This window comes from Trichomycterus rosablanca, chromosome 1, assembly GCF_030014385.1.
Source record: "Trichomycterus rosablanca isolate fTriRos1 chromosome 1, fTriRos1.hap1, whole genome shotgun sequence".
In the NCBI taxonomy this organism is placed as follows: Eukaryota; Metazoa; Chordata; class Actinopteri; order Siluriformes; family Trichomycteridae; genus Trichomycterus; species Trichomycterus rosablanca.
Window position 1 is genome coordinate 30,904,251 of NC_085988.1, and position 27,571 is coordinate 30,931,821.

Consider the following 27,571-nt stretch of genomic DNA (forward strand, 5'->3'; position numbering starts at 1 on the left):
TATGTATTAAGCAATATATAGTACAATTTGTATACAAAATCTAATATTCCTGAAAGTACCAAATGTCTGTTTTTTTTTCCTTGATGTGTGGTAAATGATTTAACTGTTTGACTGCATTACTGTTCCTCTTTTAAATGGAGTAAAATATTTTGACTGAATATAGTTTTTTGCAGTATTCCCTAAATGGTTGATTTATTTTCATTTATAAAAAGAGTAAAGACTGAATTACCTGGCTTGTATAATAATGCTTTTAAACATATCAGCAGGTCAGTAGCTTTCTACAATTAACTATACAGTGGCATAAATGCATTTAATTAATAATAAAAATAGTAATTATAATAATAATAATAATAATAATAATAATAATAATATGATCACGTAGACTGCACAATTCTAAAGAGTTCTATTAATAGAAAAATGAACACTTAAGAATGAGAACCAACTGCTCACTGATTGCATTTTGAACCACCTTGATTAGACTAATCTTGTCATCCATCAACTTTCAATACACAGCTGGGATGTAATCAGTGGGGCCTGTGAATTACATGTAGGATGACAGCTTAAGAGGTAGGTTCTTTCATTAGTATTTAGTTTCCAGTTGAACTCAGTGTTGTACAGGAAAGGGCACTACTGCAGGGTCTCAGTCCTTATGGCATAGGCTACAGACCTATAGGATGTCTTTGCTTATCTACAGTGTACAGTGTATCACAAAAGTGAGTACACCCCTCACATTTCTGCAGATATTTAAGTATATCTTTTCATGGGACAACACTGACAAAATGACACTTTGACACAATGAAAAGTAGTCTGTGTGCAGCTTATATAACAGTGTAAATTTATTCTTCCCTCAAAATAACTCAATATACAGCCATTAATGTCTAAACCACCGGCAACAAAAGTGAGTACACCCCTTAGTGAAAGTTCCTGAAGTGTCAATATTTTGTGTGGCCACCATTATTTCCCAGAACTGCCTTAACTCTCCTGGGCATGGAGTTTACCAGAGCTTCACAGGTTGCCACTGGAATGCTTTTCCACTCCTTCATGACGACATCCCGGAGCTGGCGGATATTCGAGACTTTGCGCTCCTCCACCTTCCGCTTGAGGATGCCCCAAAGATGTTCTATTGGGTTTAGGTCTGGAGACATGCTTGGCCAGTCCATCACCTTTACCCTCAGCCTCTTCAATAAAGCAGTGGTCGTCTTAGAGGTTTGTTTGGGGTCATTATCATGCTGGAACACTGCCCTGCGACCCAGTTTCCAGAGGGAGGGGATCATGCTCTGCTTCAGTATTTCACAGTACATATTGGAGTTCATGTGTCCCTCAATGAAATGTAACTCCCCAACACCTGCTGCACTCATGCAGCCCCAGAGCATGGCATTCCCACCACCATGCTTGACTGTAGGCATGACACACTTATCTTTGTACTCCTCACCTGATTGCCGCCACACATGCTTGAGACCATCTGAACCAAACAAATTAATCTTGGTCTCATCAGACCATAGGACATGGTTCCAGTAATCCATGTCCTTTGTTGACATGTCTTTAGCAAACTGTTTGCGGGCTTTCTTGTGTAGAGACTTCAGAAGAGGCTTCCTTCTGGGGTGACAGCCATGCAGACCAATTTGATGTAGTGTGCGGCGTATGGTCTGAGCACTGACAGGCTGACCCCCCACCTTTTCAATCTCTGCAGCAATGCTGACAGCACTCCTGCGCCTATCTTTCAAAGACAGCAGTTGGATGTGACGCTGAGCACGTGCACTCAGCTTCTTTGGACGACCAACGCGAGGTCTGTTCTGAGTGGACCCTGCTCTTTTAAAACGCTGGATGATCTTGACCACTGTGCTGCAGCTCAGTTTCAGGGTGTTGGCAATCTTCTTGTAGCCTTGGCCATCTTCATGTAGCGCAACAATTCGTCTTTTAAGATCCTCAGAGAGTTCTTTGCCATGAGGTGCCATGTTGGAACTTTCAGTGACCAGTATGAGAGAGTGTGAGAGCTGTACTACTAAATTGAACACACCTGCTCCCTATGCACACCTGAGACCTAGTAACACTAACGAGTCACATGACATTTTGGAGGGAAAATGACAAGCAGTGCTCAATTTGGACATTTAGGGGTGTAGTCTCTTAGGGGTGTACTCACTTTTGTTGCCGGTGGTTTAGACATTAATGGGTGTATATTGAGTTATTTTGAGGGAAGAATAAATTTACACTGTTATATAAGCTGCACACAGACTACTTTTCATTGTGTCAAAGTGTCATTTTGTCAGTGTTGTCCCATGAAAAGATATACTTAAATATCTGCAGAAATGTGAGGGGTGTACTCACTTTTGTGATACACTGTATAACAAAACTGAGTACACCCCTCACATTTCTGCAAATATTTCATTATATCTTTTTATGGGACAACACTATAGACATGAAACTTGGATATAACTTAGAGTAGTCAGTGTACAGCTTGTATAGCAGTGTAGATTTACTGTCTTCTGAAAATAACTCAACACACAGCCATTAATGTCTAAATAGCTGGCAACATAAGTGAGTACACCCCACAGTGAACATGTCCAAATTGTGCCCGAATGTGTCGTTGTCCCTCCCTGGTGTCATGTGTCAAGGTCCCAGGTGTAAATGGGGAGCAGGGCTGTTAAATTTGGTGTTTTGGGTACAATTCTCTCATACTGGCCACTGGATATTCAACATGGCACCTCATGGCAAATAACTCTCTGAGGATGTGAGAAATAGAATTGTTGCTCTCCACAAAGATGGCCTGGGCTATAAGAAGATTGCTAACACCCTGAAACTGAGCTACAGCATGGTGGCCAAGGTCATACAGCGGTTTTCCAGGACAGGTTCCACTCGGAACAGGCTTCGCCAGGGTCGACCAAAGAAGTTGAGTCCACGTGTTCGGCGTCATATCCAGAGGTTGGCTTTAAAAAATAGACACATGAGTGCTGCCAGCATTGCTGCAGAGGTTGAAGACGTGAGAGGTCAGCCTGTCAGTGCTCAGACCATACACCGCCCACTGCATCAACTCAGTCTGCATGGTCGTCATCCCAGAAGGAAGCTGACGCACAAGAAAGCCAGCAAACAGTTTGCTGAAAACAAGCAGTCCAAGAACATGGATTACTGGAATGCCCTGTGGTCTGACGAGACCAAGATAAACTTGTTTGGCTCAGATGGTGTCCAGCATGTGTGGCGGCGCCCTGGTGAGAAGTACCAAGACAACTGTATCTTGCCTACAGTCAAGCATGGTGGTGGTAGCATCATGGTCTTGGGCTGCATGAGTGTTGCTGGCACTGGGGAGCTGCAGTTCATTGAGGGAAACATGAATTCCAACATGTACTGTGACATTCTGAAACAGAGCATGATCCCCTCCCTTCGAAAACTGGGCCTCATGGCAGTTTTCCAACAGGATAACGACCCCAAACACACCTCCAAGATGACAACTGCCTTGCTGAGGAAGCTGAAGGTAAAGGTGATGGACTAAACCCAATTGAACACCTGTGGCGCATCCTCAAGTGGAAGGTGGAGGAGTTCAAGGTGTCTAACATCCTCCAGCTCAGTGATGTCATCATGGAGGAGTGGAAGAGGATTCCAGTAGCAACCTGTGCAGCTCTGGTGAATTCCATGCCCAGAAGGGTTAAGGCAGTGCTGGATAATAATGGTGGTCACACAAAATATTGACACTTTGGGCACAATTTGGACATGTTCACTGTGGGGTGTACTCACTTATGTTGCCAGCTATTTAGACATTAATGGCTGTGTGTTGAGTTATTTTCAGAAGACAGTAAATCTACACTGCTATACAAGTTGTACACTGACTACTCTAAGTTATATCCAAGTTTTATTTCTTTAGTGTTGTCCCATGAAAAGATATAATAAAATATTTGCAGAAATGTGAGGGGTGTACTCACTTTTGTGATACACTGTAGCTCATCTAGCAAATTGTATTTACTAAAGGATTATCATTAGCTAATGCGGTAAATTGTGTGCAATAATTTGGCCATGTGGGAAGCTGTACTATGGCTTCCCAATATTAAAGCTTGGTAACAAAACCAAATACAAAACTACAAACCACATTTTTGGAGGTTAGAACATTTTGTAAAATGCAATAAAAACAGTGATTCATTTAACCGACAAAAGAAATACTGCTTAATACTTCACCTAGGTGATGTCTAAAAATGTCAGTAATGAACCACTGGTCTGTAAGTGAGGTTTACTGTAGTATAAGAATTTTAAAGGTAATGATGTGAGGTAGAGTACATGTTTGTGATGACAACAATTGAGGATCAACAAACACAGAGTAAGAAAGCCCTAATAATTGCCTGGAGGTTTATCTCAAGGTTGCAGTGATACAAGGTTACACCTCAGCAACCTTGTTTCAAGCCAAGTGACACATTTTACAAATGTGTATAGCTTTTTTAATGGTCTTCCCAAGACTTGTAACAAAATCTTGCACATATCATTTGGAAGAGCTTTAAATCTGCTAATGCCAAGTTCACACTACACGAATTTCCAAGACGTCAGATCGCTGTACATTTCACACTACACGACTGGATCTCTTGCAGTCGGGAGTCTTTTAAGTCGTTGGGTATTTCACACTACATGACTGATCTGCGATAGGGGATTACACACTACACGATCTACCATCAGGAGGAATCCCAGGCAAGTCTGTCTGGTCTCCCAAACTATGTATTGTCACGAAAACACATGCGAGAAGTGACAAGGGGCTTAGCGATACCATGTCCAAAAATGCACGTCAACAATAAGCAAGCGAGCCGCTCAGGTGGCGCAGAGGTAAAAAGAGACGCGCTGCAACCAGGGCTGGATTCTGAGAACGTGGTATCGAATCCAGCCTTGCTTTACCGGTTCGAAGCTGAGTGGCTATATGAGCAACGATTGGCCGGTTGCTCATATGGGGGGTGGGACAAAGAACCGGATGTGGGTCTCTCTCTGTCAGAATGCGATTGCGTTCTCTGCCGGCTGATTGGAGGAGCTTACACAGAGATGGGAGAGGGTGCCCTTAGGGTGTGTCTCTCCGCATGCAACGCTGGGTGGCGCCAAACTCGTCAATGTGTGGGTGGCAAAGATGCATCTGGCTGCTGCTCGTGTTTCGGAGGGGATATGGGTTAGCTTCAATCACCTCTGTCAGGGCAGGGTTCGGCATAGACAGAGAGGAAGCACGATGCTAATTGAACAATTGGGTGCGCTAAAAGGGGAGAAAAAGGGCAAAAAAAAACAAAAAAAACAAAACAAAGAACAATAAGCAAGCGATCAAAGGTGTTTGTGCGCTGATGTGCCGTGTAAAAAGCAAGTAGGAAAAATAAATGAATTCGAATGGATTGGGCTATGCAACCAGCAGGGATTGTCTGTACTGTAGTTGAGGTTAATAAATATTTTTTGCAATGCAGCGTTGGTATTATGTTTTGTCGAGAACGATAAGGTCAGAGATACTGTAAAACGTGCAAGTGCCCATGTATTCTGATAGAAACTACATTACGCCCTGTCTCACGTTTTTACAACTACTCCCCCGGTGGGTTTCCCCTCACCCCGTATCTTGCGTTCTCAGTGGCTATAGTTCGACATAGCACTCATTGCCAGTCGCCCGACTGATCCAGAAATTTAACATGCTAGATATTTTTCTCGAGACGCTGAGCGATCAGCGAGCCACTCGGATCGAGTTGTTGAACAGTTCACACATAGCGATCGAGACATAGCGATTTTTCCTTCTCAGCATGGCGCCCCCCGAGGCGGACGTGTTTGCTCGCTCTGCACAAGGATGTAACTTTTTTCGACTTTTTTTTTCTTTTTGTATGTATATTTTTCTCATTTTGAACATGGTGCATAAATGCCTTGCATTACGGACATACAGCAGACAGGCATTATTGGATATCGCTGCACATAACTTTGAGTTTACTGGTCATATTCCGTCGGAGCTGCAACTCATTGTACGCTCACATAGCCACCGCCGCTACACCCAGGAAGGCCCCGAAGCTCCGGCCTCGAGTGAGTACGCGGACCCAAGGAAAGCGCTTCGTAGGCGGCGACGTAAGCGAGGCAAGAGAGGCGGGCTCCATGTTAGGCTAAAGGCTCGCGCTAGCCGACCACCGCTACCCAGCCTCTTGCTAGCCAACGTACGGTCTCTGGAGAACAAGTTGGACGAACTAAGAGCCAGAATTACATCGCAGAGGGAAATAAGAGAATGCTGCGCTCTGATTTTCTCTGAAACCTGGCTTCTAGAGAACGTCCCGGACTCTGCCGTTCAGCTCGAGACTCATTCATTACACCGTGGAGATCGGACTGCAGCCTCCGGTAAAACAACAGGAGGGGGTGTGTGCGTGTATGTTAACAACGCGTGGTGTAAAGATGTACAGACTGTATATAAGCACTGTTCCCCAGATCTGGAGTTTTTATTGCTGAAATGCCGTCCCTTTTATTTACCAAGGGAATTCACGAGCGTGTTTTTGGTCGCTGTTTACATCCATCCGCGGGCTAACTACACAGCGGCGCTAAGTAAGCTCTATGACGTCATCAGCGCGCTGGAGACTAACCATCCTGACGCTGTTTTCATTGTTGCGGGTGATTTTAACCAGTGCAATCTACGGACTGTATTAACTGAATACCACCAGCATGTGAAAATTCCCACCCGTGGCAAGAACATCTTAGACCACGTTTACAGCAACATACGTGGTGGATTTAGGGCTGCACCCCGCCCTCCATTTGGAGAATCAGATCACATCTCTTTGTTCCTATACCCGGCCTATAGACAAAGACTCAAACAATCAAACCCTGTTAGCAGACAGGTTCAGCTATGGACATCAGAGGCTGAGAGCACTCTACAGGACTGTTTTGCCATAACAGACTGGGATGTGTTTAGAGAGGCAGCCACTATGGAAGACTCGTCTGTGAACATAGATAACTATGCTGAGTATGTGACTGGGTACATTGGCACTTGCATTGAGAACATTGTGCCCACCATAAAAGTCAGGAAATTCCCTAACCAGAAGCCCTGGATAAATGGTGAAGTACTGCAAATGCTACGAGCACGCTCTATTGCATTTAGATCTGGTGATGAGACTGAGCTCAAAGTAGCACAGTACAGACTGAAGAAGGCCATAAGATCAGCCAAGAGACTATATAGAGAGAAAACAGAGGGATTTTACTCCACTACTGACCCCAGGCATATGTGGCAATGTCTGGAACAGATTACAGATTATAGGTCTAGGCCCAACAACACCATAAGCGCCTCAAACAGCCTTCCAGACGACCTCAATGCATTCTACACCCGCTTTGAGACGTCGATCCCCACTAGCCCCACAGAGAATACACACACCTCCATTACGCAACCCTCCTCCCCTCCACCAGTTGTCTTACCAGCCCAGGTACACAAAGCCCTGGAGAGGATCAACCCCCGCAAAGCTGCAGGACCTGACAACATTCCTGGGCGGGCCCTCAGAGCATGTGCTAACGAGCTGGCTGATGTTTTTACTTCTATCTTCAACCTTTCCCTCAGACAATGCACAGTTCCCACCTGTTACAAGACCACCACCATCGTCCCTCTCCCCAAGAAGAATCCCCCATCTTGTCTGAATGACTACAGGCCAGTAGCACTCACTCCAATCATTATGAAGTGCTTCGAGAGAGTGGTGCTGGCCCACATTCAGAGCAATATACCAGGCACTACAGACCCCCTACAATATGCATACAGGGCCAACAGGTCTACCTCGGATGCCATCGCCGCAACCCTTCATGTCTCTCTCTCACACCTGGAATATAAAGACTCCTACGTCAGGATACTCTTTATTGACTACAGCTCCGCCTTTAACACGGTTATACCTCACAAACTTACAAATAAACTGTCATCTCTTGGACTACATCCCACCATCTGTGACTGGCTTTTAAACTTCCTGACTGGTAGGCCTCAGTCTGTTAGGATTGGAAACAGGACATCAGCCAGCATAATCACCAATATTGGTACCCCGCAGGGCTGTGTCCTCAGCCCTATCCTCTACACCCTGTTTACCCACGACTGTGTCGCCTCCCACCCCGACAACATCATCCTGAAGTTTGCTGACGACACTGCTGTGATAGGTCGTATCACTGGAGGAGAGGAGGCAGCCTACAGGAGTGAGGTGAACAGTCTGGTTACCTGGTGTGTGGACAATAACCTTACACTCAACATAGACAAGACCAAGGAGATGATAGTAGACATGAGGAGGGAGAGGAGACCTCATCAGCCACTGTTTATCCAGGACCTTGAGGTGGAGAGGGTGAACAGTTTTAAATACCTAGGGGTCCACATCAGTGATGACCTCACTTGGACACTAAACACCACACAGGTGTTAAAGAGGGCTCAGCAGCGGTTGTATTTCTTGAGGAGGCTGAGGAAATTTGGCATGTCACCCAAAATACTCAGCAACTTCTACCGCTGCATCATTGAGTCCATCCTGACCAATTGCATCACCGTGTGGTACGGCAGTTCTACTGTGAAGGATCGCAAACGCCTGGAGAGAGTGATAAAGACTGCTACGAAAATCACCAGGACGGTACAACCCTCTCTCCAGAGCATCTACCATCACAGAGTCCACAGGAGAGCTGCATCCATCATCAAAGACCCCACCCACCCCCAACATGGACTATTCACACTTCTACCCTCAGGCCGGAGATACAGAAGTGTGAAATGCAGGACAACAAGACTAAAGATCTCTTTCTTTCCCACAGCTATCAGACTCTTAAACAGCTGAGCTGATTATTCATAGACACTATCACACTTGCACACAATACTTGCACTATACCGCATATGACTGTTTACAGGTCTACATACAGCTGCACATGTATGTTTACACTACTGTCTTACATTTTGCACATGTAACTATATTGTCTGATTGCAATATATCTGCTCTCTTCTTGCACAATGTACATAACTTATACTCAGCGTGTGTTTTTTTTTTTTTTACTATATCTAACTTTTATTTCTTAATTTTATTTTATTTTATTATTATCTTTGTACTTTGTTACATCATGTGTGGACAGCAAAATAAGAATTTCATTGTACAGGGAAACACGTTTCCTACTGTACATATGACAATAAAGCTTTGAAATTTGAGAGCCGAGTTTCGATCCCAGAGCGAACGACGAGTTGCTCCCGAGCTGCCACATCTAGCGGCGACCAGTTGGCGAGCAAAAATCTGGGCAAAAATTGTGTAGTGTGAACTAGGCATAAGCAAGAAAAAACTAAATTAAGCATACTTACTCAATATGCAATTGTATATGCATTTGAATTGTATAAGAGCAACTATACAGAGATCCAGGTGCCAAATACAAATGAGCAAACCAGAAACCCTTGCTAATTTATCACATGTAAATGTTCCAGATCTTGCAATTAATTTTAAAATATGATAAAGACAACACCACTAAACACAAATGCTCATTCCATTTATTAAGAGATAAAGATTTATTTATTATAAACTTAGATCACCCTATGAAAAAGTAATTGCCCTTTAAACCTAATAACTTGTTGTGACACACTTGGCAGTAACAACTGCAATTAAACTTTGCAATAACAATGAGTGTTTTACATCACTGTGGAAGAATTTTGGCCCACTCTTCTTTGTAGTATTTTACTGCTTATTTAATCATTGTCCTGCTGCATAATCCAGCTGTGTTTGGGCTTTAGATCACAAACTGACTGGTGGACATTTTTGTTCTGGATTTTCTGATAGACATAAAATTTCATGTTTTCATCAATTATGGCAAGTTGTTTAGGTCTTGTGGAAGCAAAGCAGCCCCGGACCAGCATCATGTTTGACTGTTGGTGTGATGTTTTCATGGTGGAATGTAGTTTATGCTGGATGTAACAATATCCATGTCAACCAAAAAGTTTAACATTTGACTTCAGTTCACAGACTACTATCCCAAAAGTCTTGATGCTCATCTAGATATATTTTGACAAATGTAAAATAAGTCTCTAATTTTTTTTTTTTTTTTTTTTTTTTTTTTTTGATCAGCTGTGGTTTTAGCTTGCAAGACTCGTGAATGCTATTTTGCCAAGTGTCTTTCTTATTGTGGTATTTTGTACAATGACCTTAACTGAGACAAATGAGGCATGCCATTCTTTAGAAGTTTGATTTCTTTTGTGACCTTCTGGATGAGTCTTTTGTGAACTTCTGAATAATGGCTCTAACTGTGAAATGCTGTGAGGAGCCTTAGCAATGGCTTTATAACCCTTTTCAGGCTGGTAGATTTTAATGGATGTTTAGCATCTGTATTTGAGCTCTTGGATGTGGCATCTTGTGCTGCTTTTTGGGACCTTCTAGACTGATTCACATAGCCAAAAAAGTGATGTTTAGATTCAACAGGTCTGGCAGTAATCATGCCTGGGTGCAGCTACTGAAATTTAATCCAGTTGTCAATGAATTTTGAACCTGGTCTTGTTGCTGATAACAATCTGGATTGTCTTTTTCATATTTGGTCCAGAGCACACAGTGACCATTTCTCCCCCCAAAAAATGAAATACTGATTAATCTGACCACATTACATGTTTCCATCCCAGATGCCTCTGAGTCCAGAGAACTTAATGTCGCTTCTGGACATGGTTAACATAAGGCTTCTTTCTTGCACAGTAAAATGTTTTAAATGGCATTTGTAATGCTTGCCAATTGTTTGCCAAGTAATCCCTTGACCATGTGGTCATATCTGCTATTGATGGTTTTTGATGCAGTGCCATCTGATGGATCTGAGATTATGGGTGTTTAGCCTAGGCTTGCGCCCATGCCCTTTATGCACCTAAATTCTTTCAGACTCTTTGAATTGTTTAATAATATTATGTATTGTGATTAAGACTTACTTACATAAGTTACATACGTTACCACCATGTCACAATTATTTAACCCCTACATAGGGCACATGCAGTGCAGGATCTCACATACGGCTGAACGTCGGCTTTCTTCTTTGGCCACCAGTGTTAAGTATAGGAGCTCCCATGTGTGCTGATGCAAGGCTGGTGTTAGCACACTTTTTTATTGTCCAAGATCATCCCTATATGCTGTAACCTTACAAGTGTACTCCAAACTCACACTTCTCTTCCTTAACATACAGTGGTGTTCAAAAAAATAGCAGTCACACATCATTAACCTGATAAATCACTGTTTTTAGTAGAAAAGATATTTCCACATAGCAAATAATTTACTTGAAAGTGTAGTAGAGTATTGAAAACGAAACAAACCCAACAATTAGGACATGCATGCCGCTCATTCTGAGTAATCAAAGCATTGATTGAAAGGGGTTTGTTTAAAATAATAGCAGTGAGGAGTTCAATTGGTGAAGACATTCATTCTGCAGAAGAACGGGTGTCAATTTTGGCCCTTATTAAAGGTAGGAAGGTGGCAAATGTTGCACATGTTGATCATAGCGCATTTCCTTCTGAAATACTGGGTAAAATGGGTTGTTCCAGACATTGTTCTGATGAACAGAGTACTTTGATTAAAAAGTTCATTGTAGAGGGAAAAAAAATACAGAGAAGTGCAGCAAATTATTGGCTGCTCAGCTAAAATGATCTCAAATGCCTTGAAGTGACAACCAAAACCTGAAAGACGCGGAAGGAAGCGTGGAACTACTGTTCGAATGGATCAAAGAATAGCCAAAATGGCAAAGGTTTAGCCAATGATCACCTCCAGAAAGACCAAGGAACATCAGAAGTTACCAGTGAGTACAGAATATGATTAAGTGAAGCCAATTTACCAGCAAGAACTCCTTGCAAAGTCCCATTGTTAAGAAAAATACATGTTTTAAATGAGTTAAAATTTGCCAAGGAACACATTGACTGGTCCAAAGAGAAATGGCTCAACATTTTGTGGACTGATGAAAGCAAAATTTTTCTTTTTTGGTCTGGTGGCCGTAGACAGTATGTCAGACGACCCCCAAGCACCGAATTTAAGCCAAAGTGCACTGTGAAGACAGTAAAGAAGAAGATATACTTTGTTTGACATATATACATATACAGATGTACAGTACAATGAAATTCTTTCTTCGCATATCCCAGCTTGATTGGAAGCTGGGGTCAGAGCGCAGGGTCAGCCATCGTACAGCGCCCCTGGAGCAGACAGGGTTAAGGGCCTTGCTCAAGGACCCAACAGTGGCTGCATAGCAGAGCCTGAATTTGAACCGCTTATCTTCCGGTTGATAGCCCAAAGCTCTACCCACTAGGCTACCACTGTCCCCCACTAGGCTACCACTGTTTTTATAAAGCATGGTGGTATAAAAATGATGATATGGGGATGTTTTTCATACCATGGTGTTACGTCTATTTATCACATACGAGGGATCATGGATCAGTTTGAATATATCAGAATACTTGAGGAGATCATGTTGCCCTATGTCGAAGAAGAAATTTCCTTAAAATGGGTGTTTCAACATGACAATGACCCAAAACATCTTGGTTACAGACAAACAAGATTAAGGTAAAGTGGCCAGCCCAATTCCCTGACTTGAATCCCATAGAGAACTGGTGGGCTGACATCTGAAACATGTTTTTTTTTAGGCAAAACCCACAAATTGCAGAAGAACTGTGGAATGTAGTCTAATCATCCTGGACTGGAATACCTGTTCAGGGGTGCCAGAAGTTGGTCGACTCCATGCAACACAGATCTCGGAAACAATTGTTATGCCACTAAATATTAGTTCAGTAATTTAAAGTAAAGTGAAACCTCAAACATTTTCAGTTTTTAAAGAAAAACTTTTTAAAGAGTTTTTAAAGAAAAATGCTGGCACTGCTATTTTTTTGAACAGCCTAATATTCATTTTGTCTAAACTTTCTGTAAAGGATTAACACAAACTGGCTAAATGATTTATTTATTTATTTTCAGTGTATTTGCATTTATGGAAATAAAAGTTATTATAATGATTTTGCGCTTTATTCACTTTTTAAAAATCACTGCTATTTTTTTTAACACCACTGTATAGGTGATGTTTCAGTAGTCTTTGGAGCACTTGCCTAGCATACAGGGTGTGTTATTTATGCGTTGTATTTTAGAATATTGTCAATTTATGCAATGAGAAAGCTCCCCAACATAGCGCAGCATATCATTAATTAGGCACTGGAACACACTTGGTGCCGGGGACAGACAATATGGCTTCACCAGATTGTCCTGAATGCAGCAGCTGAAACTATTATGAAAGAAAGATCATAGAGTTTTCTGGGTCCAAACCCATCTCAGGTGGACCAAAGTTTTCTGTGCCAAAGACAAAAAGGACCATTCATGCAAAGAGGCATATATTGGGATATTAAAGAGACATATGCATGTGCTTGACTGGCCTGCCTTCAGCACAGATCTGTCAAAAAATACAGTATGTCACATCTACAAGAGTGTAATCAGACCAGAATGGGCAAAAATGGGCAGTGGGCATAAAGAGAAGTGTGAAATATACAGATTCTGAATAGGATAGTTAATAAGAATCGGGGTTGTAATAATGCTGGTGCAGCAGTAAATCACGCTAGCCCACTACCTCTGGGATGCTATTGGCCAGTCATGCGTCTACAAACAGACATGATTGGCTATGTCTGGAAGGGGAGTAGCTGGTTAAGACCCCTGTGTCTGGGCTGTGTTACTGCATTGCTCTAGCTGATTCTGGGAAAACCGGACTCACTGCACCATATAATCACTTCATCACCATCACCATATCACCATATAATCACTGACCCATAAAATATATCAGGGTGCATAGATTTTTGTAGCAGAAAAACATCACCATATAATCACTGACCCATAAAATGTATGAGGGGACATTGGACCTTGTCATATGTGTGCCAACAATAAGGACCCTAGAACACATCCTGCAGGTCTGTTACACCCTCTCCATATTCCATCCTGCCCCTAGTCCCATTTTTCCAGTAATTATATTGCAGAGTTTTGCCACCTGCTCAGGGCAATAAGATGAGATCTTGATCATAGTGTACCAAATCTTGAAGGGCTGCAAGTTCATTGTATTGCATTAACTCCCATTGGCCAAAGGAACTGCAGAGATTGTTCTAGATAAGGTGGTTTGAGTCCATGGCTTGACCAGTGATCTGGCATCAGTTCTGGAGGGCCTTCTGTTGGTTCTTAGCAGCCTTCTTTAGCAAATCCTTCAGATACCACCCGCAATCCAGTGGGCAGACAGAGAGAGTCAACCAGGACCCTGAGGAAATGCTCAAAAGTCTGGCTTCAACTAAACCCATCTCTTGGTCTGAACATGTGCTTTGGATGGACTTGCCCACAACACTTTATGACACTCCTTCATCTGTATGTCGCTGTTTAAGGTGCCAGTTTGGCTACCCTCTGCCCATGTTCCTGGAGCAGGAGGTTGACGCCAGTTTTCTTACGGTGCAGTTCTTTATCCAACGCCTGGCAGAAGGCTTGTAACATCCTTTGAAAGTCCACTGCCTCTAGGACTCTTTTTTTTTGTCCAAAGCAACAGGTCTAGTTACCCACCAAACACTCTTTCTCTGAAAATTGGGTCCCAGATATGTGGTCTTTCACCAGCTCCTCCAGTCTGTGTGGATTAACACTACATTTACAAATTACACTTTAAATCGGTACTTATTAGCCCCTTTACCAGCATCCAACCCTCTTTCACTTTAAATGGTCACTCGTCTTCACGGTCAAATGCTTTCTTGACGTGTGCTGGGTAAAAATACTACCAATATCTGGACTACCAATATCTGGAAAATATAAACCCTGGAGGAACAATTGTGGGTCCCCTGAGTTTCTTAAGTCTTCCTTTACACTGCTGTTACAAATTTAGGCAATTTAAAGTCAAAGTCAAATTAATTTGTATAGCACTTTTTACAATAGACATTGTCTTAAAGCAACTTTACAGCATTCATGACATCCTTGTGCAAGCCAAGGGCAACAGTGGCAAGGAAAAACTCCCTGAAAATTACAGGAAGAAATCTTGAGAGGAACCAGACTCAGCCTGGACCCATCCTACTCGGCCTGGAGGATAATTTAAATGAATTGGATTTAAGCAAACCATATAAACAGAAAAATTCTGCACCCATAATTATTACAGCATAACTAAAAGGAAGAACTAGGAGGTAACAGTCATGAGGGCTTTCAAATGACATTAGCACCTATACCTCCCTCACCATCAACAAACCTGGGGGACCGGAAAAGAGAGTCAGTACAACAGTAACCCAACAACCCTGAATGCCACAGATTACTATGACCTAAAACCTTCAAGCTCTGTGCCTTTTGTCTGTAAAAAGGGTAAGCAGTTCTGGTCCTGGGATCAAAACCAGGCACAGCCAGAAGCCATGTATCAGCCAGCAAAACACACAGCCACACATCCCTGGTTTAGAAAGACTTATCAAAAGTCTGAGTTAATACATATGTTTTCAATCTAGACTTGAAAAATTAAGAAGGGAACAGATGAACAGAGGTGGGGGAGATGTCAGAAAATGCTCTTCCACCTGATTTTTTTTTTCATCCTAAGAACAAAAAGTAACCTTGCACCTTGTGAACGAAGTAAACATGCTGGGTTCACTCAAATACTGCAGTCAGGCCATGTAGGGCTTTATAAGCTAGTAAAAGTATTTTGTAATTAATGTGAAATTTAATTAGCAGCCAGTGCAGAGATGATAGAACAGGATTAATATGACCAAACTCTGTAGTTCCAGTTGACACTCGAGCTGCTGCATTTTAAACCAACTGGGATTAATTTATGAATCTACCGGAGCATCCAGTAAAGAAGTTATAAATGCATTGATCAGTTTTCAGCATCATTAACAGTGTCACACATCCCTCTGGCTTAGTCTTGAGCCTAGCCCTTGGGGACTCCATTTCCCAGGGTACCTTGGATGATCACATGACTCATAGCATGCAGCCGGCAACCTATCCCAGATCAGCCTCACCCGATTACTGATTGTTTGCACCTGTGCCTAGTCTATTTAAACTAGGGCTGTCACAATAGGCGCTCATAATATGAACCATTTCTAGATGCAACACCAGTGGGGTAATTATGAGCTCATGGGCCCCAGTGCAAAAAAAGTTTGGGCCCCCTCAACAAATTGCATATGCTGATAGCTGATGAGAATGAATTAAAAGTACTCACTCAGAAGTTAAACTTCAAGTCCAAATTCCTGCCTCTGGTATTTTTAATGCACAGTTTTAGTTATTTTAATTTTAATTAACAAAAATATTGTAATATAATAATAACGACCTGGCGAGTGCAGCCAATAGGGGGGCAGTGAGGTGAGTCATTGAGTTCATGTTGTGGAGGACCCCCACCGCCCCCTGTAGTTACGCCCCTGTGCAACAGGTATAACGTCCTGTCGACCCACATCGTTAACTATGTTAAAGTGTTTATACAGTCCATTTCGATCCATTTAACAGCAGTGTTTGTAATGTTTCGTGTTCAGTTTATGCGCTTTACATCCAAATTCATCTGAAAGTTAGACAGTTAGACTGAGTCTGAGCTCATTTAGCCTGTAACGTGTATGTGTGCGCTCAGATTCCTGATGAGGTGCTCTGACCAAAGATGATATTAAAGCATCAATTAATAACTGTTATTAGGTCTAGTGGTAATTTCTTTTAAAATAATTTTTTTTTGAAAATTATTATTTAAAATACCCTATATTTCACAATATGAAGCAGCAGCAGCTCAAGTAACTGGAAAAGACCTCAGTTATCGCTACAGTAAAAACACAATGTTGCTGTGTTAAAGCAGCGCAAATTGCCACAGTGACATATTTTTGTGGCACAAACATAGCCCAATAAAACATTGTTTGATTAAAAATTTTAATCTCGATGAATTTTTTTAATCACGATTAAAATTTGAACGCGTTAATCGCGTTAATTAACACGATTAAAGACAGCCCTAACTTAAACTGTTTGCTTTGTTCTGATCATTGCGAAGTATTGTTTCTGTTTACAGTGCGTACCGAGCGTTAATACTGATCATTGTACTTTCTGGTTTTTTTTTTACTTTTTGCCTTCTTTTTTTACTTTGTCTTTTGGATTTCCCTTTTGGTGTACGTTTGTTTGGATATCGGCCTTTGCTTGTTTTTGACCACAGCTTTGGATTGTGATTTTATACAATAAACCTTTTAGCCTCAAATGCACGCGTCCTTCTTTGACCCATACCTGACAAACAGAAAGTTTTTTTTTAGAGATAATGCACAGATAAGAGAAAACAACTCTAGTAATATTATTCATGTGTGCATCAAAAGAGAGGTCTAAATCTATTGACACCCACGTTTTTTACAGCTGAGCTGGGAGTCACAGAGAAAACATTACGGTTTAACACCAGGTTAGACAACTTGTCCCTCGCAGCCTTAGATCCAACAAGTAATACCTCTGTTTTATCTGAACTAAGTAGAAAAAATACACGACATCCAGCCTTTTATATAGTTTACACAACCCTTATTCTTACTGATTGATTTAATGTCATTGGTTTTGGCTGATATATACAGCTGTTTGTTGTCCGCATAGCAGTGAAAATTGATGCCATGTTTATGAATAATTTTTCTTAATGGTAGCATCTACTGTAAGTGTAAATAATATAGGTCCCAATACTGACCCCTGTGAAACACCATACTTTACCTGTAGTTTCTGAGCATTTATTATTTACATAAACAAATTCAAATGAGCGGTCATTTAAATATGATTTAAACCATGAAAGTGCAAAACCATTAACACATTTTTAACATCTACTATATGTTGTAGCATATCAAGTAAAACACTGCACTAAGATCTAACAGAACAAGAAAAGAGACTGATTTGTTATCATTAATAAATCATTAACTACCCTAATTAATGCAGTTTCAGTACTATGGTTGAGTTTAAATCCTGATTAAAATGTTTTATGAACAGTGTTTTCATGCAGATAAGAACATAATTGTTGGGAAAATGCTTTTTTTCCCTAGACTCTTGGAGACAAAAGGAAGGTTTAAAACTGGCCTATAATTAGACAGAACATGTGGATCAAGATTATTATTTTTTTTTTTTAGGGGTTTAGTGACGGCACATTTGAACAATTTAAGTACTTATCCAAGCCTAAGGGATGCATTTATAAAGGTAAGCAGGTGCTCTGTAATGGCAGGGAGTAAATCTTAAAGTAAACGAGTTGGAACAGACTTTGATGACATACAGACAAGCAGTAGGTTTTAGGATATAAGCAATAATATGTAGAAGTTGAATAATTGTGACAATCCTGCTACAGTAAAATAATACATCATTTATTTTTCTTCACATAATTTATTTTTCTTTCACTCATTATCCAGCTATCCAGCTCTTCTGGTAATGCACATGTACTATGAGGTTCACCCTTATATACAGTTTTAGTCAATTTATTCAGTATGCATTTCTTTGCTGTTGAATCAATCAAATATGCTAATTTCTATGCCAATCATTGGTATACACAAAACAACATCCTTAAAGAGCTTTAAAGAAAATATTTGGAGCCACCCTGAATAGCTAATCAGAGGACAATGCCAGTGTGAAGAATCAGAGAGGGACCAGGTATTGTGTGCAAGAGTAGAGGATTAGTTTTTGCAAATGGAGTGGATAGAAAATAGTAGCTGATACACATTCAGAAATACCAGCAAAGCACATCAGTCACATATGTGAATTCTTGAACATATTTTGCAGTCAAAGGAAAGGGGAAAGGTCAATAGATATCACAAATTTGAATGAACAGTGAAGACTGTAATAAAATAGGAGCCAAAGGTGTAGTCCTGGAGTATTTACAGTTTCATACCCGAAATACAAGTATTTGAGAATGCTGATGCACTGCTGTTGAACCACAAAAACTGATTTTATTAAACTGAAAAGAACAAAATCTCATTTATTAAAACCAGAACTAGAGTTGCAAGGCCTACATCATGAAGAGTTAAGTTTTGAGCTCTCAGAAGCCAGTATTATTCGAGTTAGCTGTTTTAGAGAATTATTGTCCAGCTTCTGATATGTTTTGGGGAGTACCTAAAAGAACAACATGTAGACACAGAAAACTTGATAAATACCATAGCAGCCAGCAATGAGGATCAAATCTGGAATGCTGAAGTTGTGTCGCACTGAATGCTGGGATTGCCTTCACCGTTAAGGCAGCATCGGATGCTCCCTCGTTATTCTGTCAAAATAATGTTCAAATTTAAGGTACCTTACTAGGCAGCATTTTAATGCATCTAAGAATTCAAACAGCCTCCTTCTCGGGAGCATGCGTAGAATGACGTAAAATGCTGTCTATGTAGAGAGCTCACTAGGTTTTCGAACACACCCTTAGACTTGTTTTGCTAATGCAAAATGTCAGTATTTCACTAAAGAACATGTTAAATATGTTGAGCTCATATTTACTTATTTCTAGTTTATATTTTGAACACACTAAACACCAAACCCTATTTGTCCTACTTTTCATGAATACAGCACAAGACAACCACCAGAACAGGAAGATTAGATTAACAGTCTAATGCCTATTATTAAACTAGTGCTACTTGGAAAAGCAAACATTATTAAAATATTAGTCATATAGTATAGAAAATGCAAGTCACTGAGCCTATGGCAGCACAATTTACAGTTAAAACATCCCACCAAATTGGGTTATGAATATGTCCATCTACAGAGGTGTTCAAAAAAATAGCAGTCCAACACCATTAACTTGATAAATCAAAGTTTTTAGTAGAAATGCTATTTCTACATAGCAAAAAATGTACTTGAAGGTATAGTAGAGTATTGAAAACAAAACAAACCCAACAATTAGGACATGCATGCCGTTCATTCTGAGTAATCGAAGCATTGATTGAAAGGGGGTTGTTCAAAATAATAGCAGTGAGGAGTTCAATTGGTGAAGTCATTCATTCTGCAGAAGAACGGGTGTCAATTTTGGCCCTTATTTAAGGTTGGAGGGTGGCAAATGTTGCACAGGTTGGTCAATAGCGCATTTCCTTCTGAAATACTGGGTAAAATGGGTTGTTCCAGACATTGTTCTGATGAACAGCGTACTTTGATTAAAAAGTTGATTTTAGAGGGAAAAAACATACAGAGAAGTGCAGCAAATGATAGGCTGCTCAGCTAAAATGATCTCAAATGCCTTGAAGTGACAACCAAAACCTGAAAGATGCAGAAGGAAGCGTGGAACTACTGTTTGAATGGATCAAAGAATAGCCAGAATGGCAAATACTCAGCCAGTGATCACCTCCAGAAAGATCAAGGAACATCTGAAGTTACCAGTAAGTACAGAAGATGATTAAGTGAAGCCAATTTACCAGCAAGAACTCCTTGCAAAGTCCCGTTGTTAAGAAAAAGGCATGTCCTGAATGGGTTCAAATTTCCCAAAGAACACATTGACTGGTCCAAAGAGAAATGGCTCAACATTTTGTGGACTGGTGAAAGCAAAATTGTTCTTTTTGGGTCAAGTGGCCATAGACAGTATGTCAGATGACCCTCGAGCACTGAATTCGAGCCAAAGTACACTGTGAAGACAGTAAAGCACGGTGGTACAAAACTATGATATGAGGATGTTTTTCATACCATGGTGTTACGTCTATTTATCACATACGAGGGATCATGGATCAGTTTAAATATATCAGAATACTTGAGGAGATCATGTTGCCCTATGTCGAAGAAGAAATGCCCTTAAAATGGGTGTTTTAACATGACAGTGACCCAAAACATCTTGGTTACAGACAAACAAGATTGAGGTAATAGAGTGGCCAGCCCAATCCCCTGACTTCAATCTCATAGAGAACTTGTGGGCTGATATCTGAACTGCGTTTTTTTGAGGCAAAACCCAAAACTGCAGAAGAACTGTGGGATGTAGTGTAATCATCCTGGACTGGAATACCTGTTCAGAGTTGCCAGAAGTTGGTCGACTCCATGCAACACAGATCTTGGAAACAATTGTTATGCCACTAAATATTAGTTCAGTAATTTAAAGTAAAGTGAAACCTCAAACATTTTCAGTTTATACATAGATTTTTTAAAGAAAAATGCTGGCACTGCTATTTTTTTGAACAGCCTAATATTCATTTTTCTTAACTTTCTGTAAAGGATTAACACAAACTGGCTTAATGTTGTTAATGTTTTGATTTAGAATTAAAAGTGTAGTATTTTCAGTGCATTTGCATTTATGGAAATAAAAGTTATTATAATGATTTTGTGCTTTATTCACTTTTTTAAAATCACTGCTATTTTTTTGAACACTACTGTATATCACTCTCTAAAATGAAAATCAATTTGATCAACTGATGTAGCACAAATGTAGTAAAGTGTGGCTGCAGAATTAGAATGAATTGTTTAAATATTTATCTTACTAAGCATAAACAAGCTAGAGAAACCCTCTATATACTGTACTTCCCTGTGTTTCTGATTTGCAAGTGCACACAAATTTAAAATCCCAGTAAATACCACAATCTTTATAAATCTTATTTGCATTACTCTTTTTTTAAATCTGATGTAAAGTGATTTACCTGCTATGTGAAGGAACTAACCTGCTGTGTTTCTCTAATCCAGTGCACTTCTCTCACTGTATAATAACATACACAGAGCTATTTTTATCTTTCCAGGCAACAAGCAACATGACATTTACTTACCCAATATGTGAACAGCTGCATCATTTTAAAGCACTTTGACAAGGAATGTCATTTTGACCCCCGTTCACTAAAATCCCAAATAAATAATATGCATGTACAACCCCAAATCAGAAAAAGTTGGGGCAGCATGGAAAATGCAAATAAAATAAAAATGCAGTGTTCCTTACATTTACTTTGACTTTTATTTAATTGCAGACAGGATGAACCTGGGATATTCCATGTTTTTTTCTGCTCAACTTCATTTTATTTGTTAATAAACATCCATTCCTGCATTTCAGACCTGCAACACATTCCAAAAAAGTTGGGACGGGTGCAATTTACAGCTAGTAATGAGGTGAAAAATTTAATAATGATGTGATTCCAAACAGGTGATGCCAACAGGTGATTGTAATCATGGTTTGGTACAAAAGCAGCATTCAGGGAAGGCTGAGTCTTTGATGAGCAAAGATGATCAGAGGATCTCCAGTTTATCAACAAATGTGTGAGAAAATGATTGAAATGTTTAAAAACAATGTACCTCAAAGAAAAATTGGAAGGGATTTGCATATTGCTCCATCTACAGTGCATAATATCATTAAACGATTCATGGAATGAGGAGGAATTACAGTGCATAAAGGCCAAGGGCGCAAGCTTGAGCTGAACGCCTGTGATCTTCTATCCCTCAGACGGCACTGCATCATGAACTGCCACTCAACAATAGCTGATATAATCACATGGGTGAGGGATTACTTTGGCAAACCTTTGTCAAGCACTACAATACAGAGTTACATGCACAAATGCCACTTAAAACTTTACTGTGCAAAAAAGGAGCTATATGTTAACCATGTCCAGAAGCGACTTCTCTGGGCTCAGAGGCATCTAAGATGAACCATCACACAGTGGAAACGTGTATTGTGGTCGGATAAATAAGCATTCCAGGTCTTTTTTGGGAAAATAATGGACGCCGTGTGCTCCGGACCAAAGATGAAAAGGACCATCGAGACGTTATTAGCAAGAAGTCCAAAAGCCAGGGTCTGTCATGGTATGGAGCTGTGTCAGTGCCCTTGGCAAAGGTCATTTACATTTCTGTGATGGCAGCATTAATGCAGAAAAGTCCAATGAGATTTTTATTAATAAATGAAATGAAGTTAAGCAGACAAAATAATAAATATATATCAGGTTCATCCTGTCTGTAATAAAATAAAAGTCAAAGTAAATGTAAGAAACTCTGTGTGTTTTTATTATTTTCATTTTCCATGCTGTCCCAACTTTTTCTGATTTGGGGTTGTATAATGTCATAGCGCTTTTCAGTGTGTTGTAACCCTGAAGTAGGTTAAGTGGCCGTTATACAGTTAAAGTCAAATTTTCAAACATTTGTCAAGAAGCATGTCCTGGGAGGTTTAAGATTTCAATTAATTGTACAAATTGTCCACTTGTTCTTGTGTAATGAAAAGGGAAACATGCACAGTTTGTGTGAAAAAGTACATGGTCATGATTTGTTTTTGTTTTTATTTTCTATCACCCCCCTTAATTTTCTCCCCTAATCTAGTTGTGTTTAATTACCCTGATTGAGTCCTCTGTACTGATTTGACCCTTCACCGCTGACTGAGGACGCCTCTCAACTGACATACGGCATGTACAGTCAGTTTAGTGTAGGGTCTTGCGTTACAGTTCTTCATGTTTGCATCTGACCTCCTTATTGTTCATCGTTTGTGTTGCTAATTTCCTAATTCCTTGTTCATGGTTTCTTTTGTAACTTCTTTTTTTTATGCATTTTCTCCCTTTTTTTTAGCGCGTCCAATCTTTACCCAATTGCGTTATGCTTCCTCTCTACTGGTGCTGACCCCCACAACCCACGACTGAGGAGAGCGAACTGACACACGTGCCTCTGACACGTGTGCAGTAACCGACTGCATCTTTTCACCTGCATGAGGTCAGTTCATATGCGGATCAGCCTTGTGCACGGAGAGCCACACCCTGATCGCATTATTCCTCTACTCTGTGCAGACGGTTTAGCTTAGCTTAGGGATATGTTTCTTGTTCTCAGTGTTGAGCATTAGCTGTTAGTGTAGGTCAGCATAGGGTTAAGTTTAGTCCTTGTATATTTTGATGTGTATTGTTTTGTTTTCAAATACCTAGTTTGTTGCTCTTGTGTTCATTATTAATCACCCTTGTTGATTTGTATTTTTTGCTTATTTAATTTAATAAATGTAACATGTATGCATACATCTGTGCATGTTGTCTGGGCCTGCTGCCTTCCGTGGGTTTGTTGTCCTCAGAGCCTTATGCACGTCTGTTGATCACAGTGTGGCATGGCTGGCTCCGCCACATGTACTGGGAGTCTGCGGTGTGGTACAGTGTATCACAAAAGTAAGTACACCCCTCACATTTCTGCAAATATTTGATTATATCTTTTCATGGGACAACACTATAGACATGAAACTTGGATATAACTTAGAGTAGTCAGTGTACAGCTTGTATAGCAGTGTAGATTTACTGTCTTCTGAAAATAATTCAACACACAGCCATTAATGTCTAAATGGCTGGCAACATAAGTGAGTACACCCCACAGTGAACATGTCCAAATTGTGCCCAAAGTGTCAATATTTTGTGTGACCACCATTATTATCCAGCACTGCCTTAACCCTCCTGGGCATGTAATTCACCAGAGCTGCACAGGTTGCTACTGGAATCCTCTTCCACTCCTCCATGATGACATCACGGAGCTGGTGGATGTTAGACACCTTGAACTCCTCCACCTTCCACTTGAGGATGCGCCACAGGTGCTCAATTGGGTTTAGTCCATCACCTTTACCTTCAGCTTCCTCAGCAAGGCAGTTGTCATCTTGGAGGTTGTGTTTGGGGTCGTTATCCTGTTGGAAAACTGCCATGAGGCCCAGTTTTCGAAGGGAGGGGATCATGCTCTGTTTCAGAATGTCACAGTACATGTTGGAATTCATGTTTCCCTCAATGAACTGCAGCTCCCCAGTGCCAGCAACACTCATGCAGCCCAAGACCATGATGCTACCACCACCATGCTTGACTGTAGGCAAGATACAGTTGTCTTGGTACTTCTCACCAGGGCGCCGCCACACATGCTGGACACCATCTGAGCCAAACAAGTTTATCTTGGTCTCGTCAGACCACAGGGCATTCCAGTAATCCATGTTCTTGGACTGCTTGTCTTCAGCAAACTGTTTGCTGGCTTTCTTGTGCGTCAGCTTCCTTCTGGGATGACGACCATGCAGACCGAGTTGATGCAGTGTGCGGCGTATGGTCTGAGCACTGACAGGCTGACCTCCCACGTCTTCAACCTCTGCAGCAATGCTGGCAGCACTCATGTGTCTATTTTTTAAAGCCAACCTCTGGATATGACGCCGAACACGTGGACTCAACTTCTTTGGTCGACCCTGGCGAAGCCTGTTCCGAGTGGAACCTGTCCTGGAAAACCGCTGTATGACCTTGGCCACCATGCTGTAGCTCAGTTTCAGGGTGTTAGCAATCTTCTTATAGCCCAGGCCATCTTTGTGGAGAGCAACAATTCTATTTCTCACATCCTCAGAGAGTTCTTTGCCATGAGGTGCCATGTTGAATATCCAGTGGCCAGTATGAGAGAATTGTACCCAAAACACCAAATTTAACAGCCCTGCTCCCCATTTACACCTGGGACCTTGACACATGACACCAGGGAGGGACAACGACACATTTGGGCACAATTTGGACATGTTCACTGTGGGGTGTACTCACTTATGTTGCCAGCTATTTAGACATTAATGGCTGTGTGTTGAGTTATTTTCAGAAGACAGTAAATCTACACTGCTATACAAGTTGTACACTGACTACTCTAAGTTATATCCAAGTTTCATGTCTATAGTGTTGTCCCATGAAAAGATATAATGAAATATTTGCAGAAATGTGAGGGGTGTACTCACTTTTGTGATACACTGTATTTCTCTAGCTTTAATCTGTGCTGTCATTTGGCTCTGATAGATCTATCCAGGTCGTATTTAGCAGCAAATAAATATAGTGGAACAAGCACACAACATGGACCGAACTTCACATTGTATACATGATTATTGATTGATTAATAGATTATTAGTGTTTTGTGCATGTATCCATCTCTGTGCAGGTGCTGATGTAGACACTTACCCCAGAAGCATGGTCCTCTCTCCAACCCAGTTTGTACCTACAAAGCTTGAAGCACCAAGCTATAGGGCAGATAGGGCATTATATAAGGGAACCGATCTATAGGGCATATACACCAATCAGCCATAACATTAAAACCACCTCCTTGTTTCTACACTCACAGTCCATCTGTTTCTCTGCATGCTTTGTTAGCCTGCTTTCACCCTGTTTTTCAATAGTCAAGACTATCCCAGGACCACTACAGAGTAGGTTTTATTTGGGTGGTGGTGGTGTGTTAGTGTGTGTTGTGCTGGTATGAGTGGATAAGCAACAGCAATGCTGATGGAGTTTTTAAACACCTCACTGTCAATGCTGGACTGAGAATATTAAGTGTCAGTGGTGTTATTTAACATACCTTATAGAAGGTATGACTAGTAGGCATACTGTAAGATCCTGCCCTAATGCACATAATTTGAAAACTATAAACCTAAAACTCCAAACATTCTTAGCAAGACCAAAGATTGTTATCTTAGCTTGTGACATAGTCAATGTTATGACTTTCATCAAAGAAGCTCAAAAACCCACTATCAAAGCATACAAAGATTCTTTCACAGAAGAATATTATTTTGAGAGTAATAACATGGTGCATACCATAAACGTAATAAAAATGACACTTGTAGGGGACATGTATGTCAAAAAAGTCAACACCCATCACAAAGTTCATGGTGCAGTGGTTTCTTGCCAAGGTCTGCAAGAAAACCCAAACTGTCTCTGCATAAGCATTAACCCTGATGAATTTTCCAATATAATTACGGTGATATCAATATATGCCTCTGTGACAATGGTACCCACACAAAAATAACTTAATATCATCTTTGGGTCTATCTGAAATAGGCTTGGGGCCAAAAAACCTGGGAGTGTTTTTGCATGTAATTGATGTATGGTTTTCTCCTTGCATATTCAGAGTCTCAGGTTACATTTCTTGATGCAGGGGTGGGCTGTGTCAATGGGATATACTCACTAGAGGCATGTGACGGGGCGAACCCCTTGGGTAGTCTTGGATGACCGGTCTGAGGAACTGGAATGGACGATAAGGACACAGATGTTCTTTGTTTTCCCGCCTCCTTTATTTATGCACCAACAATAACAGCTGTTTACATAAATACAAGCTCGCACACTGGGATGAAAACAAAATGGGTAAGTATACAAATGAGTAATGATCACTTCTGACAATGCACATACAACCAATGACTGCAAAGTCATAAAGGCTGACTCTCTCTCTCTCTCTCTCTCTCTAATCACAGGCTGTATCCACCTCTCTCTACCTGGGTGCTGCTTATATGTCAGTAACTCCTCCCCCCGGCTAAACCAATATTATTACAGGTAAGTCAAGAGTACTGAATATACATATACTTCATACCTTACAATGGGACATAGTGTACACTTCCTATCTTCTAACAGGTCTTTTCTCTACTTCTCCTTCCCAGAGGATGGATCAGCCCAGGTTACTCTTTTAGTCATTCACAGGTTCAACAGTTCAGTTTAAGGTAAGTACATACAATAGTCTTTCTGGTGATGGGTAAGGGTAGCTGACTTTATCACAAGGCACTTACAGTTTTGGGAAATGAGAAATCATAGGAAAGTTTCATGATTAAGTGAATGGAGGAAGATTGGTTGTATTGGATAGCGTAGTGTTGGTCTGTGAAGACTGAATGTCAGTAGGATGTATAAACAGTCAACAGCTAACAGTGGGTGTGGCTGAAATAGTGAAATACAAATAGCCATATTAACAGGGGTTTCTAAACTTGCTTTCTATTTAGCATACTTAAATACTGTATATACAAGTGTTGGTGCAAATTGAAAAATAATATGCCACATACAACATGATCTAATTTTTACTATATATAA